This window comes from Struthio camelus, chromosome 1, assembly GCF_040807025.1.
Source record: "Struthio camelus isolate bStrCam1 chromosome 1, bStrCam1.hap1, whole genome shotgun sequence".
Classification (NCBI taxonomy): Eukaryota; Metazoa; Chordata; class Aves; order Struthioniformes; family Struthionidae; genus Struthio; species Struthio camelus.
In genome coordinates, this window is record NC_090942.1 from 202,072,925 (window position 1) to 202,096,914 (window position 23,990).

The 23,990-nt window shown below is 42.4% G+C and overlaps 1 protein-coding gene and 1 long non-coding RNA gene across 5 annotated transcripts in view; one reads left to right on the plus strand and one right to left on the minus strand.

The window, feature by feature from the left end:
• Positions 1-23,990, plus strand: part of SPATA13 (spermatogenesis associated 13) — a 167,574-nt gene that overhangs the window by 79,315 nt on the left and 64,269 nt on the right. The window contains exon 1 of one of the 3 annotated variants that reach the window (XM_009686551.2): positions 21,800-21,958. The exons of the other annotated variants lie outside the window; for them this stretch is intronic. The gene's annotated coding sequence lies outside the window, so the exon portion shown is untranslated. Of the gene's footprint in view, positions 1-21,799; positions 21,959-23,990 lie in introns of those variants that run through there. 3 annotated transcript variants of the gene reach the window in all.
• LOC104151605 (uncharacterized) lies at positions 7,150-22,558 on the minus strand. 2 transcript variants are annotated; one of them, XR_695821.2, is made up of 3 exons: positions 22,251-22,558; positions 17,481-17,642; positions 7,150-14,055 (listed from the first exon to the last, which is right to left on the minus strand). It is a non-coding gene; the product is annotated as an uncharacterized lncRNA (long non-coding RNA). The 2 variants fall into 2 exon arrangements; XR_011138692.1 differs by having other exon boundaries at positions 7,150-12,857; positions 13,918-17,642.

Consider the following 23,990-nt stretch of genomic DNA (forward strand, 5'->3'; position numbering starts at 1 on the left):
AGAGCATTTGCAAACGCAGCACTGAGCAGCTGCTAATGCTTTGTGCATGCAGCTCGTGGGCCACAGCCCATTTCTTGTGCTCATTTACTCCTTTGCTTTCTAAAACCCCATTATAAAAGGGCACAGGACTTTTCTCTGATCTAATAATAGTAATAGGTCTTTAATAACAGTCCTAATACCATGATTTCGGAACTTTGTTATCTCATAAAATCCTAGGGATGACATTGCCTAATCACTATGCTTCTAGGTTATCTATGCATGGTTAGACAGTCTAATTATTATATAATTTCCAAGTAAACAGTCCAAGCAAGGTATCATTACAGTTTATTTAAAAATAGATTCAGAAAAGCAAAGCTAACCAGTCTTAGCACGAACAGTATTGCATATTTTTGCCAGGAGAGGTATTTCTAGAGTCCTGCTAATACTACCTTATACAATGTGTACTGGGGTTTTTTTTTTTTTGTTTAGTGTGTTCGTTTTCTGTTTATAGCTTATTTCATGGAACTTGGGCTCACTTTACAAATAACAGAGAGACATTAGCGCTCACAGTCTTGCTAACACAAGAGTATTTGTCCTTTTGGTGTGCAGGGTGTACAGAAATAAATCTAGTTTGCTTCTTATAAATTGTATTCATTATCTTTTTTGGCTAGATGGTGATATGTTGAATTTGTGAGTTTGTGAGGACCCTGATTTTTATATACCACATGCTGAGGATCACAGATACCGAAAGAGATTTTCTGAGCTCAACAAATTGATATTCTTTAGGTACTTAGGTGTCTCCAATAAAATAGCTTTGCGGTGGCTTATGATCATAGGCTAAGGGGCTAGAACTGTCCCGTTCCACAGAGAGAAAACAAGCATAGAAAGGCAGAGAAGGCAATTGAATGCTACATCTAATCCAGTGTAACTGGGGCTGCTGTTGTGCTGATGAATGGGGCAGTCCCACTGCACTGCTGGCTTCTCTGCCCGCATTCCCCTTCTCCCCCTTGCTTCCTACGTAGCAATTGCACAACCACAGACAGCTAGGTCAGATTAACAAGCTGCGGAAACAGGAAATTATGGCTTTTTGATGGACTGGCTTTTGACTGGATCAGCTTGCTGGAACAGCTGCCTCAGTGGCCCCAACACAGCTAGATGCGGTGCGAGGCACACGTAGGCTGCAGCAGTGGATACACCTGCATCTCATCACATGTAAAAATGTCAAATCCAACTCTTGTACAGCGAGTCCAAAATAGACCTGGCCATTTCTTACTTGGGCCCCATCAAAGCTACATAAATGTTTAAGTTGTTCCGTGGCCTTCAATGATTATTCATGTAACTAGGACAAGCAGGCTGGATGGGTCCACCTTTTTGGAGTTGTTTTAAAATATGTTAAAAACTTAACCACACTTTATCTACTAGAGAATGTTTTGTGTTCATATATTCAGTAAGTGTAAATTGCTCCGCAGCATTTTTTTGTGCCACAGCTTTTTAAGCTCCATGATACCTATTGATTCCTTAAAACAATTGCAACATTCAAAATTACACTTATATATTTTATATCAAGTCAGAATAATAGTTGACGATTGTCTGAGAAATATCTACTGATGCTGGAACTTGATTTGAGAATCAGTCCAGTTTCCTTTAAAATGTATAATTAAACTTGCCCAAAGGAACAAGACTTCCAAAATCACAAGTTGTTATTGCATATTTAGAGCTTCTCTTTTCTTTCTCTTTTCTCTTTCAAATAATTTTTGCATCTAAATGACAGTTCAAAATGACTAACGATTTTCAGCTATATTGCAGCTATTGATGGCAAGGAGAAAGATGTAATGAAAAAATTCTGATTTTTTTGGTTTTGGTTTCTTTTTTGTGTTGAGCCAAGAGTTGTGTGGTGTCAGGAAGATGAGAATTACCTGGGTAGAGGGGAAAGATCTTGGTCACTTGTAGTGAATCTCAAGGTTGGAAGGAAAGGGGTCATACCTTCCGAAATGCTGGCTATCTCATTCTCTATGCTGTTCTGCCGTTTCAAAGCTCAAGCACATATTTAATCCTGCTCAAAGACAAGATTTTCCTTGGTAAACAATACAGGATTAGGCCCTTTAAGAGATGGGTAAATGAGGCAGCTTTTATCATGCAACATTGAGTTAAAATGTTAAAATTACAATGTTGCTAGTAAAGCTCTTTTCAGCTCTAAGGATCAAGGTTCAACTTTTGTCTCAGCAACTACTGCTACTTAAAGCAACCCCCCACCCCCATCCGTTTGCAGCTGGGGTCAGATAAACCCTGCAAGGCAACACACTTTTGCACATGCTGTCAGTTTGTTCCCATAGCCTAACGTATCTATTAAAGGGCTGGAGATCTGAGTAAAGATCTAGGTATTGTGGCAGTGGTTTGGACGAGGGGATGCATTAAAACCCTTATGATCCCTGCAGCACAATTCTCCTATCTCGCTCCTCTCCAGTGCCTGAGACTAAAGAGCTCATCTCTCTCGGTTTTGGGAAACAGAGCCCTCCCCAGGCTTCATTTGTTTCGGGATACATGTATACGTACTTAAAGCCAACATCTGGCCCTTTATTATTCCTCCCACTATCTGTTGTGTTTTTATAAATTTTATTGGGAACTTTTATTAAGATAGCTCCAAGCATCACCAGAGGAATCTAATAAATATATATGGATAAGATGGAGAAAAATGTGAAACATTTTGGGAGGTTGTTCCAATAGCAAAAGTTTTACTTCACTTATGCCTCAGAAATGGGCTGTTTCCTTGAATAATGGATTTTTTTTTCCTCCTTTTGCTGGGCAATACACTTCCTTCACAGGGATGTGAAAGTCCTTAGGTATTACTTGAAGCAAAGCCTTGGTGTGCGTGTGAAGTCTCTAGTGTACAAACATTTGCTCTCTTTATTTCTTCCTTAGACAAATAAAACTGCCCAAAACCAGCACACTGCAGGCTGGATAAATCTTTCTCATAATGAATTGTTTTATGCAGATGGCTTCTGAGGGAGCAAAAACCTCCGAGAGGTTACTGTGTCAACAAACCGTGGGATTTGGGTATTTTTCTCCAGGCTGTACGTCTCCCGAAGGGCTGAGGGGAGGTTTATGAAGCGTGTTGTGCCGACACGGGTCCCGCTGTTCCTCCCAGCGGGCGCAGGGGAGGCCGAGGAGGGCTCCCCGGGCTGGCGGGGCCGCTGGGTCCTCGCGTGGGGCTCGGCGGGGCGGGGAGGAAACCGGAGCGCCCCGCTGGCCTCTGTGCTGGTGATGCTCGTCTGATCTGAGGGGAGAGATGTGTACGTGCAAGCGCCCTGCTGCGCTTTCCGAAGAGCCCGCAGAGAGGTAAGACAGAGACACGGTCTCGGATGAGTTTCCTTTGCTCTTCTGCCCGGCTCCGTCCGCTCAGCTGCCAGCTCTTCCAGCGCCCCGTCCCTGTTACCTGCACGAGCTGCGGAGCACTTCTGCGTGCCGGTAACTGCCGGGGCCGCCTCCCAAGGCTGCCCGCCTTTCTGTGGTCTGCAGGGCACCCTGAGCAGAGGGTGGGTTTGCCGGCGGGCTCCTGCTCCAGACCGTGCCTCTCGGCCGGCCAGAGGAGGGTGCGCGGGCCCGGCGTCCCCCCCCTCGGGACAACGGCCCTCCGGAAACCGTGAAACGTAACCCGGGTGGCAGCAAGGCTGCGCCCGGCGTGGGGTTATGGGGGGGGGGGGTCAGGTGCGCTTGCGGTTTTCTGCTGTTGCGTTAAGGCAGGCCTTGTACCTACCCGGGCTCGTTCCTGCTGGTGGCCTGATCTGATACCTGAGGTAAAACGGGGGAGGGAGGGAGGGATTTGGTGGCCCCCGGACGGGAGCGGATGTGCCGCGCCGCTCCCGCGGCCCCCCGCTTCGCACCCCGCCCTCTGCAGCACGGGGCTCTCCCCCGGTTCGGCCCCGTCCCCTCGGATCACAGCTCCTCGGGGCTACGGATTTCGGAATTCACCGCACAAGCACATTTTTTTGCGGCGAAAGCGAAGCCAGCCTGCAACATTTTCTGCTTCGTTTACGCCCACGAACTCCCGACTCTTAAAAAGCTGCTGCCTCCTGGCACCGACAGGCGGTCCCGCACCGCAGCGGGGTGGCGCAGGGCCTCCCGCGTCGGACCGCAGCAGGCGCGTCCCCGCGCTCCCGCAGGAGAAGAGCAGCTGCGGGCAAGGGTCAGTCAACACGGCCAGTTGCTCCAAGAGTCGTAACGTGGAAAGCTTGCACGAAGCGAAACGTGTGGCCGGCGCCCCTGGCTCCAGATGCTGCCGCAGAAGTCACGGGAAGCACAGCAATTAACGGGAAGCCCCAGATTTTGTTTTCTTTCAGTGGTTCCGTGCATAAAACTATTTATTTTAGGAGAGGAAATCACTGGGATAGGAAGAAACACTTACTTATGCTAAAGGAAAGCTTGTTTACACTTAGTACAGAGGAGAAATTGTTCAGGAACCGTTTATGTGAAAGTACAGCTCTGGCAGAGCTGCCAAGGCCCGAGAGACCTCAGGTGAGCTGCCTAATTGCTGGCTGGCTCTGTGGGGGTAAAGCGTCTGCGGCTGCTTTGGTTTACTTGCTGTCTTTATCCATGATTAAAAGCAAAGTAAAACAAAAAATGTGAAGAACCATATAAAACTTACTGTTTCCGTGAAGTTCTCTTCCTTCCACCTGTCTTCTCAGCCTTACTGTAGCTCTTTCCTCCTTGGTTTACTCTGCCTATTTTCTTAAGTCTTTCCTTAGTTCAGAGGATGGAATAACCCCTTGGGCATGCACAACTCGCCCGTGCTCGCTTGTGCTAACCTCACCGCCACCATTTGGAGGCCCCCCTGCCCTCCCTGCAAGTCTCTCCTCCCACCGCTCTGCTGTGCCCTGTCGCTCTCACGTCCGCCCCGGCCTGTGCCACCCCTGCTCTGTGGCCTGTGCCACCCCTGCTCTGTCCCCACCGTCATGGCACAGCTGGCTCGTGCGGTCACCCTCCCCAGCCTGTGCCACCCCTCTTCTTCCATGCTCCACCACCGCTTTGGGAACCCCACCACCGCTTTGGGAACCCTTTTCCCGCTGGGCCCTCCCTGAGAGCGCCCCAGTGCCTCAGACTCCACAGTGATGGCGTGTAGAAGGGAAAAGAGCTGCCCAAGGCCATATCTGTCTTCCAGGGTAAGATGTTCGACATTTATTAAGAGGTTTAAAGGGTATTTCATCCATGCAAGCAGCTGTTTTACCCATTGAATACATCAGTGATTATAGGTACCTGCACAAATTCTGACATAAGGAGGGTCAGTTTTTCCCCCTTCCTTTAATGTTTTTTCTTACTGCTTCTTTGAGAGCTCTGTGCCCATGAACTGAATTCTTGGAGTGTGACTGAAGGATTAATTAAGCTTTCTAAAATGTTATAAAGCTCAACCCTAAAATTAGAAGAATTTGTATCGTGTAGTGGTTTGTCTACTTGGAAAACTTATCAGTATAATTACAACACTAATTTATACCCCTTCAACTCAAGCATGGACTTGGAGTGGAAGGAAAGGGGATGGGTTGGAGCCAACAGCCCCTCGCAGTGCAGTGCGTGCTTCAGTTAGGTGCAGGGGATATGCAGTCCCTCCATCCACTTCCTACCCCAACATAGTGTCTGCCTCCAGTCTTGTAATGCATCATGTGGAAACCTGCACTCCTGCGAAGGTATCCACATAGCGTGTTATGTCACTACAGCTACAGCATAAATAGAGTGATTCTGGCTGACTTTCCTATATAGGCAAGTGCCAGTGCTCTGGTTTGAGGCTCAGTCCTGCAGGCTTGTGCTCATATGTGATCACATCCAAAGCCCGTTGAATTCCCATTGATTTCAGTGGTCTTTCACACTCTTTCATCTGTGGCTGATCTCGCAGATAAGAGCTCCGGGATCAGTTTCTTTGCTCCTACCTCAAATTAAAGTATCCTAAAATAAACTTTGCTACTGGGTAATATCTTTATTGTTGCATTCACTTTGGAAAGGGAGAGGGCTGAGTAGCTCTTGGGTATGCGCCGTCGTGGTTAGATTCTTCCCCTTTTGTGATAAGAATGTCTCACGTCACAACGGGGGTGTTGCAGTGTCACACTGCTGACTGTTGTATCAGTGTACATGCTAGGACTGAATCAAAAGCTCTTTTATAACTGTGTGCTGCAAACTGCCTGTCCCATGACAAGGTGGTCAAATGGGCAATATTATCTGAGCCCTGCGTGCTCTATCCCCCAAATATCTCTTTCCAGCAACACTTTGCGCTGTGCTCACACACGTTGTTTTCTTGGAGACTAGTCCAGCCCTGCTTGGCTCAGACAGCAGCATTTATGTTCCCTGTTTGTACTAGATTTACCCTGTTGTTTTCTGGAGGCAGAAGAATCACATGAAGCTGTTAAGAATTACTTCTATTGGTGTCATTCATGGATGAAGGCTCTGGTTCTGTGCTTAATCAGAAATGGTTAGAAACATCGTAAGGGTGGTTACTCTCCGTTGCAAATTGTTTTACATTTTCTTAAGGGATTGGAGTGACTGTGTCACTGTTCAACACGTATCTGCAGCCGCTGCACAAGAGCCTCCTAACTCTAAACATCAATGTGGCAGTTTGTGAATCTGGGGTGAAACAGAAGCGAATCTAAAACATAAATTAGTCTCTTAGTCCTCAGACTACAAAAACTCCTACTGCATTTGGTGATGATTTTGAAAATCCTCAGGATCAGTTCTGTAACATCCCGTGGGTACACCCTAAACTAGATTTAAGCACCAAAATCCTCTCTCTGATTCAAAGAAACAAAGTAGTATCAATAACAGTCCCTAACATGATCTGCAGAGACTGAACCCCACCTTTTTGTTTGTTTTTGTGAAATGTGACTGTCATAATCTTTACTTGACTGTCAGAAAGCCCCAGACAGAATCCTTGCCTTCTTTCAATGGAGAATGAAATTACACCCGTCTTTTCTGATATGTAGACAAGACTCTTCTGATGGCAAACCTAAGGGAATCACACAAACCTGAAGCTAGAGTGCCTAATGTTAAATTGAGACAACTGACAGATTATCAGTGCGAGCACAATATGTGTAGCCAAGATCAGAATTTGGCAAAGATCTTCTCGGAGTCAATCTTAAAAAAGATGAAAAGATGCAGGTACTACCTTTCAGAAGCAGGTACAACTTTATTTAATGCTGTTGACTGTCATGTAATTACAAAGCATCATACCGTCATCTCACAGAATAAGAATATGTTTTTGCAGAGCACATAACTGGAGGCGACATTTTGGACTCTGTAGACCAGCATTAGAACCCAGGCCAGTGACAGAGACATCCGGATCTAATGGGAAAGATGAGAGCCAAAAGGCCATAGCTGCACTGTGTGGTGTGGAAATATGTCATACTCCGATCTAGTCTTCCTATATGATATTATGGAGATCTGGACAGGGTTAGGGGAGGCATATGATTCAACCCATCAGCAGGGATTTTGTTTTCTTCCGACACATATGATGGCCTATGCCTCCCTAAAACATGGGACTTGCTATGTGTCCGTAATGTATCACATTCTCTGTGCAAGATGTGCACGTGCATGGCAGCAGCATGTCTGAGGGTCTTGTAAGCTCATTCCAGCCACTGCAGGGCTGAGTTGCCTGCCGTCTAGAAATGCTGGACAAATGGTCAAATTCATCTTTTTCCCATCAGACCACATTTCTGGATGGAAAAACAGTACTGTTTGAGCAAGTAAGGCTAATGAGGGAAGATAAAACTATGTTAGTTTCTTCCTTACCCTCCTCCTTCCTTCCCTTAGAGGAAGCAAATCTGTGAACATAATTTCTAAAAACACAGCATAGCAGTTGGATGCCCAGCTTCTCAGTGAGAGATGGGTACCAGGATTTCTTTGTAAATCTCTTCCAAAGTCTTTTGCCTTTCAGTGAATTAGTACAGCTAATAACCAAATCTCAAATGAATGAAGAGCAATCAGACATACCAGAACCATGAGTAGCTAATTGTTAGTTGTCGCCATTCTTCCAGTTTGCGATATCGTTCCTGAAAATAACATTGAGAGTCATCTGTTTTCAGATAGACTACAAATCTTGTTGGAGAATGTCAAATTTAATTACATAATTTTGTTTCTCCACTCTGCTCATACAAATATTTACGTGTTGTCCTGTAAGGCTTGAGGATGACATCTCCAGTTTACTTATCTGTTAGCATCACCTATTTCTTATGCATTTTCTATCTTCTAAATGTACTCATCCTTATTTATTCCAACACATGAAAACAAGGAGCAATATAATTTGACAGCTATCCATAGTATTCTCCTCTGCCTCTTCCATTTCCACATTCCTACAAGGACATAAGTAGAAGTCATTGCTAGGAGTTTATAAAAAAAAGTCTGCTATCTAGATAAAAACTTGGTGCCTGTTAATGAGTTGGGTGAATATTTTCAGATAGAATACTTACCTATAAAGGAAATTGGTTCAAGCTTATTAGAAACATTTCACGTGGCTACGTCAGAAATATTTAGTTTTTTTCTGAGTCTCTTTAAGTTGTTATTGTAGGAAAATCAGGGTGCATTCTTTGTATCTATTCCCTGCTCAGTTAACAAATTCAAATCTTGGGTTTTCTACTTTTTGGAAGAAAATAACAGTGATGCGATAGCTGACCATCAGATAGGTGATCCAGAAGTTTTATATTTCATGAAATAGTGTCACTGTAGTCTATTCAAAGGGGGGAAAAAGTCAAAGACATAAATAGCAAATGTTTTTGAGGGGAAGACTGAGACTCTAGGAGACTGACACCATCAAGTTTTTCCTGTCAGCCGTGATGGAGAAGACCATCACACCTATAGCACTGAGCAGGTAGGAAAAGAAAAGGACATGTGTCCCAGCTGAAGGGCAAAAGTCTAGGTCTGTGAGACAAACTTGAATAAAACCATAGAAGTTTCTAATCAGAGGAATTTAACAAGTGTCCTAGCTAGATGAGAATTCAGTGAGGCTGTCTACAGCTGTGTGTGGGCTCCTGCGGCAGTACAGTGCAGTAGCACTTATCTTCATCTGCTCTGCGGAGTGGAAGCAGCTTTTGAAAGGGAATTGTGGTATAATGAGTCAACTTAGCAGGAGCAGGCTCAACACTCTTCTCCAACCTGAAAAAGCAGCCCCATCTTCAAGGAAATTAGTGTGTACTTTACACTGTTTGGTCATCACACAGAAGATCTGCTCATATGCAGGCCTATAGCTTTATAAGGCCATGCATTCAAAGCCTAAAGAAGATCCTGTAAATCTCCACAGAGTAAAGCTAATAGCCCAAATTGCACAACCTGAGCCATTAAAATATTATTTAAAGAAACAAAAAGATAAATCACAATTTCTAATCTGCTTATCCAGATGTTTTATTTCTAGATGTGACAGGTTTATCACTCTTTCTACAGCTTTATCAGCTGGCAGCACTTACTAAAACAACCTAGACTTTTTTTGCAGAAAATTGAAAGACAGTTTTTGTTCTATACAGAAAAATATGTTACGCTACAGCAATTGTGTTCTGTGTTTCTGAATGCTGGTCTGTAACTTCCAAAGAGCACAAAGCCCTTAAAATATAAGGCAAGTAGCAGGGGTGACAGTCACTCAAGGGGACTGCAGCCCACTGCCAGCCGGGAGGAAAAGGATTACATCATTACACCCTACAGCAAGTGATATCCTTGGGCCTCATTGGTGTTTACCCTTCCTGCTATATTTATAAAGACAGTCGCATCACTTTTTCCTCCTCCTGCATCCCTGCTTTATCCTTGAAATTGCATGACCGTCCTTCTTGTACTATGCACAGCTGCTGTGCCAATCTCCAGTCATCTACTTCTTTCTCTATGGCAAATGATTGCTCTTCACTGGGGGCAAGGTTTCCCAGCTTTCTGTCAGCCAATCTTGCCTTCAAATTGACTATAAGATATAAAAATGTACTTCAGAGTATATTTTTATAAATATATTTATATCTTTTTATATATTTTATATTCAGAGACTCCTTACTCTGAACTAAAGAGTCAGTTAATAGTCCAGGCAACCCATCCCCTCTTTCTTCAATATAAGCACCACTTTTTCTATTCTCATCACGCAATATTGATCTGTACCGGATACACTAATTATTCAACCTTGCTAATGCACGCGAAATGTCATATTTCAGTTATTACAGTGCTCTAGGAGATAAATGGTCCTTTGTATTATTTGGTGTTCTGAGAGTTAGTTTTTATTGTTGTTCTCAAAGTACTGTCATTATATATAAAAGCATGTGGTCCTGGAGGAGTTATTTCAGTGGTACTAATTGGTTTACCTTCAAGAGAAAGAAAATGGCTTGCAGGACTGAGCCCTCAATTCATATCAGTCAAATACAATAGTGGTTCAACAGGAACACAAAACACGGCTTACCTTTGCTCTCAAAACTGTCATTATGTGAAGCCATGCAAACAGATATAAATAATACGTATGCCTTACTGTAGTAAAAAGAGTTATCTAATACACAGTTTAAGTCAGCTCCAAGTGATAATGGAATGCAAATTTCAATAGCCAATCTGTTGAACAAAAAAAGTGCCCTAAATCTATATGCATTTATACTGCAGGCAAGGAGTGCTGAGTTAAAAAGCAAAATGCATATATCATTAAAAAGAATTATATGTCTGAGATATTACATCATTTAACCTCCCCCTTTCTCTTTTCCTTCTTTGTCTCCCTGGTGGGAAACTGAAAAAGAAGTTTATACCTCTTGCTAATGAGAAACAACAGAAATTTTCTGAAAATTCAGCTTTGTCCAAGATCTCCCTTAAGGACACTTCGTCTTTAAACCAGCAAAGTTTCTCAATGTTGCTTCTGTCTACAAGTTCCAAAGCAACCCTTGGTTTTGAATGGGAATAAATTTTGAATACATTTTGTCAGAATGGAAAATGAAAATATTTTGAATCCAAATAGATTGATATCGTGTCTCATAAATGGAGACACACTGTATTGAAGAGCTTAGTCACTGAGCCTAATAATCTTATGCTTGAAGTCTTTCCATATGCTTGAAATACCTTTCATTGGTCTGCTGTAAATGGTAATTCCAAGTATGTTTTGCTTGGTATGCGGACCATGCTGCACTGTTACAAAGATGGCAGCAAGAGGTTACTCCTTACAGAGTGCTACATGTGAAGGCCAAGTTTGGCAAGATAAATGAAAAGTTGTAGAAGAAAATGAAGAGAAGAGACATAACTATTAGAGAGAGAAATGGATAGGCTGAAAATGGAAACTGTCCAAAATTACAAGTGATGTAATAGAGAACTGCTGAGCTTTCATCCTCTCATTGAAGGTATAGCCATGTTTTAAAATTCTCAGATCTGCTTTATCAAGGCGCCGTGATGTAGTGTGCATAGTGGTCCCTATGACTTACAGAGAAATCATTATTAGGTGATTAGTTAAATTAGACTCAGAAGGTAAAGAGTTACTAAAAGAGTTACGAAAAAAAAAAAGATTAAATGAAGGATTTTGTTCCTTCCCTTAGAAACATAGAAGTGTCAAAGCATCTGGCACTAATTAAACAGAGAATCATTTTTTTGCATGGCATTAAAGAAAACATCAGAGAACTTGAGGCTAAAATAGTCTCATAAGGATGCTCAGATTTTTGCATTTGGGAAGTAGAAAGTGAATTGAATAGTGAAAGTGCACAAATTTACTCATATGATTGACAGATGTTTGGTGGATTATGGCCGTGATCTTGCAAGGAGTTGATCCTTATGCACAGCCCCTTGCAAGTTTATGTCCTAAAAATCTATTCAGAAACTGATAAATGCATGAAAGTTCATCACAAATAAGGTTGGTTCATATATTTTTTTGACAAATGTAATTTAGTGTTATGTGCTTATTTTATCTTTTCTAACAGATGAGCGTAGCTTTTCTAGCACACTTTGTCAAAATAATTGAATCTGGGATTCAGATGAAGAGATGAGGGGTGCTCAGCTCACAAGAACAGCAAGCAAAAGTTCTGTTATACACAGTGTTAGCGGCGCATCAGTCCTGGGTCCAGCTAGGAGCAAATTTGGTCCCTGCTAACACCTATAGCTTCCTCCAAGCTGCCTGGTGGCTCCTGGCAGGAGTAGATGAAACAGATTAACACTCTGACAGTACACGTCCCTTGTGCCTGAGATCACTCTCTCTCTGCTATATCTTTCCCCCATATCTGAGAGTCAGTTTGAAGGTGTCTGATCTGAGGTGTCAATGGAGTCGATGGGAACATCACTACTGCCTTCAAGGCAAGGCTGATCACATCCTGGATTTTTCATAGACAGACAGAATGTCATATCTGGCTTTTCTATATTCTGCCTTAGATATTTGTGCTATGCAAATGTTTTATGCTCCCAGAAAACATACTACATTTGATCAGTTAAATTAAACAAATCCAAGGGCAGTTTAAGGACACTGTAGCAGGGCTTTGCTTCTACACTGGGGACGTCTCCTGATACACTCCTGGCAAGCAGCATTTCTTTTCCGGGGTCATCTTTCCCACTGCTGTGTCCACAGGTAGCATCAAGTCAGAGTTAATCTGATGTGCAAGAACCATCTGCCTCATATAAAGCCAGCAGCTCTTTCTTTCATTCAGCCAAACCATCCGACTGGACTAGGTTATGGCACTCCAGTTAAAAGTGACCTTGATTTGGATAAGGGACATCAGCTGCATGTTGTTATACTTAAGAAGTAAGAAATTCATTTTTTGTCTTGGTCAGCTTTCTTCATTTTTTTTCCTGATGAAATTAAGGAGTAGATATTTTCACAATTTAATCATTCCAGTGATATCTATCTTACTTGTATTCTGTAGCTCCAGATTAAACTTCCCAGTATTGATTGCATATTCCAAAGTTCTTCCCTTTCATCTGTCCTACACTTCCTATGATGAGAAAATAAAGAAGCCTTTATACACATGTGGCAGTTAAAACTAAAAGTCTGTTGCAATGGTCAAAGTTCAGACATTTAACAGCTCACCTAACTACCCACTTGAGGCAGGACAGATACACTGAAGAAGTTACTGAGCTTAATCCATAGATTTCATTAAATATTCTTTTATTTCTTAGTGAAGGAGACAGCTCACTCTACAAAAGCTCTTGGATTCATTTTTACCATGCTTAACCATTTCCATGATGAGGAGTGTACTTCCTTATTTTTGCTGTCTTCCACTTTGTATTGGCTCTTAATTATGGTACTTTCATGTTCCACTTGCATACAGAGGAACTGAAGTTAAAAGCTCAAATAAATCCAGGATCTGTCCCTGCAGTAATACTGTTGCAGAGACTGGACTACAATCAAAATTCTGTTCCTAAGAGGCAGATAACAGTCTCTGGTAAACTGCACAAGTTAAAATGTTTCAGGCAGTTGTCAGATCAAATAAACAAAATTCAAACTCAAATAATACTTTGTTAACAACGATAATAATGCTGAAATGATAGAATGCACAAATTAGCAGAATAAAATTAATGCAAAACCATTAAAGGCTCATCTTGTACAAAAGCCTTGTTTAAAATGAAGTTCCTGTGTGATGCCATCAATTTGGGAATTACAGAGCTGACAGTTTGGCTGGTTATGACACTATGAAAAGATCGTTTGAAAGCTGTTTTTTATAAATTACTGGGCTTCCACAAGTCCTGTAATAGGAATTCAAACCCACTCAGAGCTGAAGCAGTTCTCTTTTTCTCCTTGTCACTTGTTGCCCTTGCTCATGACAAAGATCAACATTTTTAAGTACCATGACTCGGAACTGTTTGAAGTAAGCTATTGCCTTGTTCCAGTGTTAATCAGGACCTTGTAATTAAAAGTAACCTCCCAGCAATGAACCCACAGCTCCTTGGCATGCTGTGTGGTTTGTTGCTGTGTTGCTAGAACATTTTTATGTTACTGGTGGAACAGTTTTACTTTAGCCATCCAGGCAGAAAATAGCCATGCTGGTTAAATACCTCTCTGTTAGCTTGTCACAGAGACTGGAGGAAAGGTCCATGTGGAGCCTAGTGCTTCCTGGCCTGCTGGCTGCTAATAGAGGAATGATGGATTTTGGGAACTGGTGACATTCATCAGCAGGGCTCTGACTTTCCTGCCTGCAAAAAGTAGAGCGAGTTGAATATGTTACTTAAAACCAGAATGACCGCATAAAATATGAGTAGCATGTGGAGGAGCTGGAAAAACAGATGAAGAACAGCATGCTTTTAAGGAATGAATTATTTAGTTATGATTTATGTATTGCAATTGCTGAGACTGTTAAAATCCAGGAATCCTCTCTTAATGGTACAAGAAACAAGCGTGACCATCATTTAAATGCTAAGGCAATAATCCAGAAACCTAATTTGCATATCTACCCTTCCTCTTGCCACTTTCTCATTCTCCCCTGAAACCCATCCTTCCTGTTTGTTACTTCACTTCTCTTCCAACACCACCGTTTCCAGGGCTGGAGGCTCCCAGCACTCAGAACCCACAGGCAGGACTAGGTTTTCAAATGGACACAGCATCTCCTGAGCAGCAATATTGACTCAAACCAAAGGGAATACATTTCACCCTGTGTACAAATTAATTACGAGAATTCAGTGAAAAATGAGGATGTGGAAGCCAAAAAAGTAGTGAAAATAAAAAGGAGCCAGGAAAAATCATGAAAAATTGGTCCAACAGGACTATAAAATAGAGTGCTCCAGATGCAACCTGTGATTTAGGAAGATGGTAAGCTTTGGATTGCCAGAAGCTGGGAAATTAAAAGAGAGGAAGAATCACTCTATACTTGTCCAGCTTCCTGGTCTGATCTAGCGCAACAGGTCCTACCTAAGAACTTCCTCTTAACAGTGAGACTTTCAAATATCTGTCTCAAAACCTTGCACTGGATCTTTCATTGTTTATTTCCAGTGCATCTGGTTTTTGTTTTAAATATTGAGATCTTCTCATCTGGTATCTTTTCATAGATACATTCTTATATGTTATCAACTGCTCCCCTACCTCTGTGTTAAAAAAATCCCTTGCTCGCCAGTGGCAGTACTGAATAGGCAATGGCCTCAAACGATGAAGAAGATTTTACATAGTCTTCCTTATGAAAAAAAAGGATTTTGCTATTGAAGAATGTGCATAAATAGGTCTTGCATCTATGGATGTTGTCTGTGGCATGTTTTGTGCCTGACAGCATGAGAGAGAGAAAGAGAGGGAGAGAGAAAGTTGTAGGAACTTTTCCATCTTGTTGCAAAGAAATTAGACTTTCAGGGGAAAGGACAGTGGTGGTGTTTGTTTAATGACAATAGTAGTAATAAAACAATATCGCTTCAAAGTCTTACAGAGACTATTCTGGGCTGAGGACTCATCTAGTACATCAGTTTACCTCAGCAGCAGCAACGTACTCAGCTCCTGTTCTGAGGGATTAATCTTCTCAAAGGCTTTAAAATATTGTTAAAAATAAAACAGGATCACTTAAAACACCTTTTCAGGTGACAGTTGTTAACCTGCTCTCCTCTACGTGAAGTGTCCGGGCCTAATTGCCTTGTATGACCTGGTGATGAACTGGTTTTATGGATGGTGCTGTGCCTGGATTACTTTGCAATTGCTTACCTAAATATCTGGGGGAAAGATTTGCCTTCTTACAGTCTTTGCTTTGTATTGTGTGCAGTTGTTAAGATTAAGACGTTTAATGTAATTCATATCACAACATGCAGACGTGCCTACTTTGTTCTTCTTTTTTAATTTCTTTCTCTGTTGCTTTTCTGTGTTCCAAATATAGTAAAAGATTAGACATGAACTAATAGAAAGTGAATTATTCCACCATTCTATATTTTCCAATATAATTTAGTGCTAATGGAAAGTAGTGGGCAAATAGCCCTAAAGGCCAATTCACAGAACACATACAGTATGCGAAACATGATATGCCTAAACTCAGATCACCAGTATGAATATCTTAATATTAGCAGTGTGTTTAGTGCCCGAGTCTTTTTAAACTTTCTTTGCTTTGATTCAAACTGCTGGCAATAGCTGTAAAAGTAGTAGTAGTTTCAGGAGAAAGAATGGTCCTTGGAAAACTTTAATAGATTTCCAGCTAGTAGCAATGAAGGGTGGAAATTCTACAGCCACCACGAACTTTACCAGATGCTGAACCACCACATAATTGAAATCTGTGGGAACTGATCAGAGCATTTTCCTACTCTTGCTGAAGATTTCAAGCTGAAATGTCACAGTTCTTATGTCTCTTGCTTTTATCTGCTTCTATCTGTGTTTTCTGTGTATCCTAAGTAGTGATTCACAGCACATGCACCATGCGTGACAAACAGAAGGACTTAGAGGTTTATGTGCAGTTTCAAGACTACAATTTAATTGGGATCATGGAGATGTGGTGAGATAGCTCACACAACTGGAATGCTGCCATGGATGGGTGTAGGCTTTTTGGGAAGGACAGGCTGGATGGCGAGGAGGGGAGGTTACCCTTTATGACAGAGAGCAGCTCCCACCAACTCCCCCATGTACAGAGCTCTGCCTTGGTGATGAGTCAACCGAGGGCTTATGGGTCGGGATCAGTGGGCAGACCAACCAACCTGAGCAACATTGTGGTGCGTGTCTGCTACAGACCACATGATCAGAAAGAAGTAGATGAGGCCTTCTTCAGACAACTGGAAGAAGCCTCACATTTGCAGACCCTGGTCCTCAAGGGGAACTTCAACCATCCCAGTATCTGCTGGAGGGACCACACAGCAGGGCACAAGCAAACCAGCTAGTTTCTGAAGTGCATTGATGATAAATTCCTGACACAGGTGATTTAGGAGCCAGCAAGGTGATTGAGAAGCTCTGCTGGACCTCATGCTCACAAAAAAGGAAAAACTAGCTGGGGATGTGAAGGCTGTGGCAGCCTTGACCACAGTGGCAGTGAGATGGTGATGTTCAGGAGAAGTTCAGGAGTTCTTCCAGAGAGGAGGGCAAAAAAGCAGGTCCATAACCCTGGACTTCAGAAGAGCAGACTGGCCTATTCAGGGATCTGCTTGGAAGAATCCCATGGGATACGGTCCAGGAGAGAAGAATGGTCCAGGAGAGCTGGTTGACTCTCAAGGATCACCTCTTGCAAGCTCAAGAATGGTCCACCCCCCCACTGGCAGAAAATCGAGCAAAAGCATCATGAGGACTGCATGGACAAACAAGTTGCTCCTGACTAAACTCAAACCTAAAAAGAAGCATTACAAGAAGTGGAAGCAGGGACAGGTGACCTAGGAGGAATATAGAGACACTGTCTAAGTGTGCAGAGATGGAGTTAGAAAAGCTAAAGTCTATCTGGAGTTGAATCTTGTGAAGGAAATGAAAGGCAACAAGACGGGCTTCTACAGGTATATCAGCAGCAAAAGGGAGACTAGAGAAAACATGGCCCCACTGCTGGTGATCTGGTGACACAGGACATGGAAAAGGCTGAGGTGCTCAATGCTTTCTTCATCTTGGTTTTTACTGGTAAGACTTGCCTTCAGGAATCCCAGGTCCCTGAGACCAGTGAGAAGATCTTGGAGCAAGGAAGACTTACCTTCAGTGGAAGAAGATCAGGTCAGTGATCAGTTAAACTGGATATACACATGTCCATGGGGCGTGACGGGATGCACCCATGAGTGCTGAGGGAGCTGGCTAATGTTATTGCGAGGCCACTCTCAAAGATCTCTGAAAGGTTGTGGTGATTTGCGGGAGGTTCCTAAGGACGGGAAGAGAGCAAATATCACTCCAGTCTTCAATAAGGATTAGAAAGAGGATCCGGTAAACAAGAGGCTAGTCAGCCTTACCTCAGCCCTCAGGAAACTGATGGATCAAATCTTTGTGGAAGCCATTTTCAAACATATTAAGAACAAGAAGTAGTCATCATGGATTTATGAAGGGGAAATCATGCCTGACCAATCTGATAGCCTTCTGTGATGAACTGGCTAGTTAAGTGCATGAGCAGAGAGCATTGGATATTGTTTGTCTTTAGCAACGGATATTGTTTATCTTTAGCAACGCGTATTGTTTATCTTTGGCAGGGCTTTTGACACTGTCTCCCGTAATGTGCTCATAGACAAACTGACAAAGTATGGACTAGATAAGTGGACAGGGAGATGGGTTGAAAACTGGCTGAACTGCTAGGCTCACAGGGTTGTGATCAGCTGCATGAAATCCAGCTGGAGACCAGGCATCAGTGGTGCACCCCAGTGGCTGATAGTGGGGTGAGTACTGTTTAACACCTTCATTAATGACCTGAGTGATATGACAGAGTGCACCCTCAGCAAGTTTGCAGATGATACAAAACTAGGAGGAGCAGCTAACACACCAGAACGCTGTGGTGCCATTCAGAGGGACCCATGGAGGAATGGGCCAACAGGAACCACATGAAGTTCAACAAAGGGCAACGTCAAGCCCTGCACCTAGGGAGGAATAATTCCATGCAGCCGTATGGGCTGGGGACTGACTGATTGGAAAGCAGCTTTGCAGAGAAGGACCTGAGGGTCCTGCTGGACAGCCCATTGAACATAAGCCCGCAATCTGCCCTGGCAGCAAAGAACAGCAGCATCCCAGGCTGCATTAAGAAAACTGTTGCTAGCAGGTTGAGAGAGGTGATCCTTCCCGTCTAATCAGCACTAATGAGGCCGCATCTGGAGTGCTATATCCAGTCCTGGGCTCCCCAGGGCAAGAGAGACATGGACGTACTGGACTGTGTCCAGAGAAGGGCCACAAAGATGATTAAGGGACTGGAGCATCTGTCATATGAGGAAAGGCTGAGGGAGCTGGGCCTGTTCAGCCTGGAGAAGAGAAGGCTCGGGGGGGATCTTATCAATGTGTATAAATACCTGATGGGAGGAAGTGAAAAAGATGGAGCCAGACTTTTCTCAGTGGTGCCCAGTGACAGGACAAGAGGCAATGGACACGAATTGAAATACAGGAAATTTCAGGAAAACATAAATAATAAACTTGTTAACAATGAGAGTGGTCAAAAACTGGAAGATGTTGCCCAGGGAGGCTGTGGAGTCTCCATCCTTGGAGACATTCAAAACCTGGCTGGACATGGTCCTGGGCAACCTGCCCTAAGTGACCCTGCTTGAGCAGTGTGGTGGGACTAGATGATTTCCAAAGGTGCCTTCCAGTCTCAACTATTGTATGATTCTGTGAATAACAGGTGTTCACATCTAAATCATATAACCCTGCTAGACTCCACCTAACCCGATATTTGCTAGGTTTCTTCGCTTAGATCTCAGTAAGCCTGATGTTTATATTTCTGGTAGTCTTCATTTAAAATCTCTTGGCCACAATTTCAGACAGTAAAAATCATGTATGCAGTTCTGGGACAACAAAGTCATTTTCCATTGAGATGCATTTGTCCTAGTTCTACTTTGACTTGTGCAGGTAGCATGAGCCCCTGATTCCCACTGATTTTGGAAAAAGATACTTTCAGATTTTATAGGACAAACCTGTATAGAACAGAACAGAATGGAAATAGTACAGTGCAGTATTGCACTTCTTAAAATCAGGTCATCGGGCCTGGAAATTTCTGATTTCTTGAAAATTTTGAGACAGGTTATTCTAACTGTGTGATTAATTGGTCTTCTGTGGATTCCTTTAGCTACTTCAGTAGCTTCTGCCTTGAACAACTCTTGACATGCGTTAGAGAAAGAACTACATTAAACCAATAAAGTCAGTTTGCATTTAATAGATTTTTTTTTAAGTTTTCTCTATTAACCATTCTTTTTCTGGAGAATATTCTCCAGAATATTTTTTACTAAAAACTGAACACTATTTTTGTTTTTTGAGTGCTTCACATTTTGGATGTCAGCATCTCAAATCATCAGATCAAAATTGGAAACGCTCAAAATCAAAGGAAATATTTGAAAAAAATGTTATAATAGGCAGAACATAAGGCGTCACATGCACATGTAAAGTTTAACTTATTCAAGTTTGTAAAGTTCTTTCAGATTCTGAGATTACAGGTACAGTTGAAGTACAAAATACAATGATCTATTGTTCTCTAAGCAGGAACCTCATCAAGATATTTCAGTTACTGAGCTGCCAAAACTAGACAGGGCTCTGCTGCTAGTCGTGCCAGAAATTTAAGTGTTATATGGCTCTCTAAACTTTGGTCTGTCTTCTATAACAGCATTTGATATCCGAAGCACCAGCAAGGTTTCATAGGCAGAAATACCAGATGTTTATCACGTTTGTGTCTCTGTCATTTGCTCTTTTTATTCTTCCTCTGTGTTCCAAGTTCTGATTCCTCACTCTGTCCTTGTGAACTGCCTAGAGATCCACTTGTGCCCTGTAGTATTCTCTACATTCCAGTTTCTCATAAAATTTCAAACCACAAAGCAGAACATGTTATTTTAGTTACTTCCTTCCAGCATCATGATCTAGGTCAACGTTCATATGGCAACACCACGGTGAGCACTTTGGTGAGTGGTTTAAGCCTGAGGAAATTATTAGGACTTAGCCTTTATGATAATCCTTACCTAAAGCGTGATAAAAGCAGAGAAAATGTCCCATTAACTTTAGTGGACATTTTAGCTGTCTCAGAAGGCTTAGAATTGTAAAAGCCCAACCTTGCATGAGGAGATTACTGCAATGAAGAACTTGCTTTCTCTTTTCCACTGGAGGCTCTGAGAGTAAGTCAAACATTGTGGAGTTGTAGTTGTACCCTTAGACTCTCATATAGTTAACTTCCTTGGTATTGAGATTCCAGCAGAGCTTTCAGCTAAAATGAACATAGCTAACAATTTGGGATTCAGTAATATGCGAATTCCAAATTACTGTGTCTGAGAGATATATGAAGTCTCATAATTCATTGTAAATTATTAATTTTTGTCAATTAGGTTTTGAAAATGATCTTGGGATATGTAAATCTACTACTAAGTAAATCTGTTGGCATTTCTACTTTTAAGAAATGAATGTAATATGGCCATTAAAAATTCTCTTTGTGATTATTCACAGAAAAACTCAAAGAAATGTAGTACAAAAATCCATTTCTCTTCGAATTAGTTTTCCCTGGCATTTAGGATTGCACAGTTATTCTTCACTTTCCACTACCCTAATTCAGAAAAAAAAAAAACAGCAGTGAAGTTGGAAGTTGCTGTTTCTTCTGGGAGAAAGGGAAGACTAAACCATGTGCTATCAGGTCTTCTGTTATATTTTACTTTGTCTCCTATATACGTAGGAGGGAGGTGTACAGTTCCCACTGACACTGAAAAGCACAAAGCAGAGGCAGTCAACGTTTTTGTGTGCTGCCAAACACAACTTTTGAGATAAATGGGGATCCCTAGGTATGATTTTAGCATTTCATTCTGTTGCTGACAGTTGCAAATACTGCAGCTAGAAGTTTTTTTAAGGATTATTATTATTTTAATCTTTGTGGGTGAGTATTTAGCACATGCCATTTTTGCTCTTCCACTTAGTCCATGCTGTCAGGTGCAGCTTTCTCTGAGCACACTCCAGCCAATAATAACCAACCCACAGGCTGCACAATATTTAACTGGACGTTTCTGGTTGCAACTTCCAGTTATTGATTGCTTCATTTTACATTCACCAGAATACTTCCCAAACTTTTGCTTTCCTGCGGTAAATACGTAAGAACACTGCATATGAGCCTATTGAGCACAAAGCGATTTTAATGAAATGCTCAATATGCCTGCCTGATGCTACAGTTATTTTAAGTGTATGTTTAACTTGCTGATTTCACACACTGCTGTGCAGCCATTTGTTATATATTAACTTAAGAGGCAATCCTGCAAGGTACTGAATGCGTCTGGATCGTGCGGAGTCCCTTTCACTCCCATTGGCATTGAAGGACGTGTAAGGAACTCAGCACCGTGCAGAATTCAGCCCTGAATCCAGGCAACAACAGGCTTTTTCAAAAACCAAACAGGTTTTCTGGAACAAGGTTCATATTGTAGCTGTGCAGTATTTTGTGCGATGGATTTTCACACAGTTAGATCAAATCTTACCCAGAGCAACAGATTTCTTAGTTAATGGCTGCTGGAAGACATAAACATTTAGGTATGTATGGTAGTAATTAACTATATCTTACAATTATGATTTTATTAGTTGTTCCAATTAATTGCAAACCCTTTCGACTGAGACTAATATTTAATCTTTTGTGTGTTAGTTCCAGTGTGCCTTGCCCCTCTGTTAAAAGAGCATGTGGTTTTTGCAGTTGCAGATAATCTGTGCAGTTCATCTCCCAAAGCTATTTGGGCATCATACATCGGTGCACTTGCATGTTGCACAAAGAAATGCTTTGCACACAGTTAAAAGTTGATTCCACTGGCATTTAAACTGGGGGACTCACCGGAGTTAACCCTGCTTTGCGGTCTGCGGTCCTGAAGCCTTTTGCGTGACCGGTTCTTTTTTTGGCAGTCTGAGTGAGAGAGCGCCGGCTGGCCGGTCTTGCCCAGCTCCTGGGGCAGTTAATGGTGGTCGGTGGTTTGGTGTTTTCCACCTGCTGCCCTGCGCTGCTCCGCAGGGTTTTTGAAAGGAAGGCATTATCAAAGGGCGCTCAGCTGATCGGCTGCTTGCAGGTTAGGAAACCAGAATAAGTAAATATATCGTGGCAAAATGTACTTTAGTTGGCTCAGGATGTTGTATACCCTGTGCAAACTGCCGTATTAATCATTACTCTCTCTGAAGCTTACTTCAGAAGAAGAAGCTTGGCAGCGCTCTGGCTTGTAAATTCAGATGTATTTGGTACAGAAAAAGTGCTGCAACATACTGTTTCGAGAACGTTATTCTTGTTGTTTTATGTGTAGATGAAGTCTATAATCTTCCATCGTTTGCGGGGGGGGGGGGGGGGGGGGGAACCGCAGACCTGATCCCTTTAAGCAATGGGTTTTAGTTCTACTTACAACCAAGAAAATTTACTTGCAAAAAGGCAGTCCCTCTCTTCTTTGTTAAAGGACACTGCCATCACTTAGCAAGCATGGAGGTAGTCTCTGCCCCTGGGTCTGCAATCACTTCCTAATAGTGCTAATTAGGAGCTAAAAACTAAACTTTGCTGTCAGGCTTAAGGCTGGCCAAAGACCTAGGAATGGTTCCGCTCTCGGGACTGCTGGAGGAATCTTGCTTAAGTCCAAACATGTTTGTGTGTTAATTATATATTTTCAAAATAAACTATCGTACTCTTGGCCTTTAGCCTCAGTCCTGCAAATTAAATACCAATGGTGCAAACACTTATGTGCGGATTATCTCGTGAGATAGGGGAGATTTTAAGCACAGAATCACACTTGCAAAATGTTTGCCGGATCACAGCTTCAGTGATGTACTTTAACTGAAATCAATACATGAAATTGGTATGCATGCGCACTGCTGATTGAACAACTTGCTGACAGCCAGTTTTCTTGGAGCCGTGGCTGCTACGTGATTCTGGGAATGAGCAAGAGCCCGAAGAAAGAGCATGGGGTTTTAGGAGTCTCTTGTAAAAACAGAGTACTTTCTGTGTACCTTCAAGCACCATTAGCTGGGCTAGTCCCACTGAGAAGCTAAGAGTCATTTACTCCGTAAAGGCAAGTGGGGCAGTAGGTGGAAGCGTATGTGAGCAGAGTGGACTGCTGATGACAATGAAGCGTTCTCCAAACCTTTCAGTGAGGGATGAAGGCACCACGTGATGCCGTGTAAGAATATCACAGCAGAAAGCAGTCACAAGCACTCAATATCCTGCCTGGGAAAACAGTTCCTGTATTAGGGTAAATTAGGTTGGGGTTGTATGCTAATTCTCTTTCATTAGTACGTGTTAACAAAGCTGTAAGCAAGTTTAATACTTTCTCTAAGCCCTGGATTTCACTCTTCTCTCATTTAAGACCAGGTTAAATCTGGAATAACAAGCTCTCAAAAGCTTAGAGGTTCCAGTAAAATGAGATTTGGCTATAAATCACTTGTTGGTTTCCAGTAGTAACATTGTTGTAGCTTTGGTGCTCTAAGCAGTAAGAGGTGCAAGGTTTGTAGGAGAAAAGAATATACTTTATTAGGATATCGAATGACAGAATAAAATTTGCTGCCGCTTATTGCAAACCTTCTGCAGGATTTCCTCCTCTGA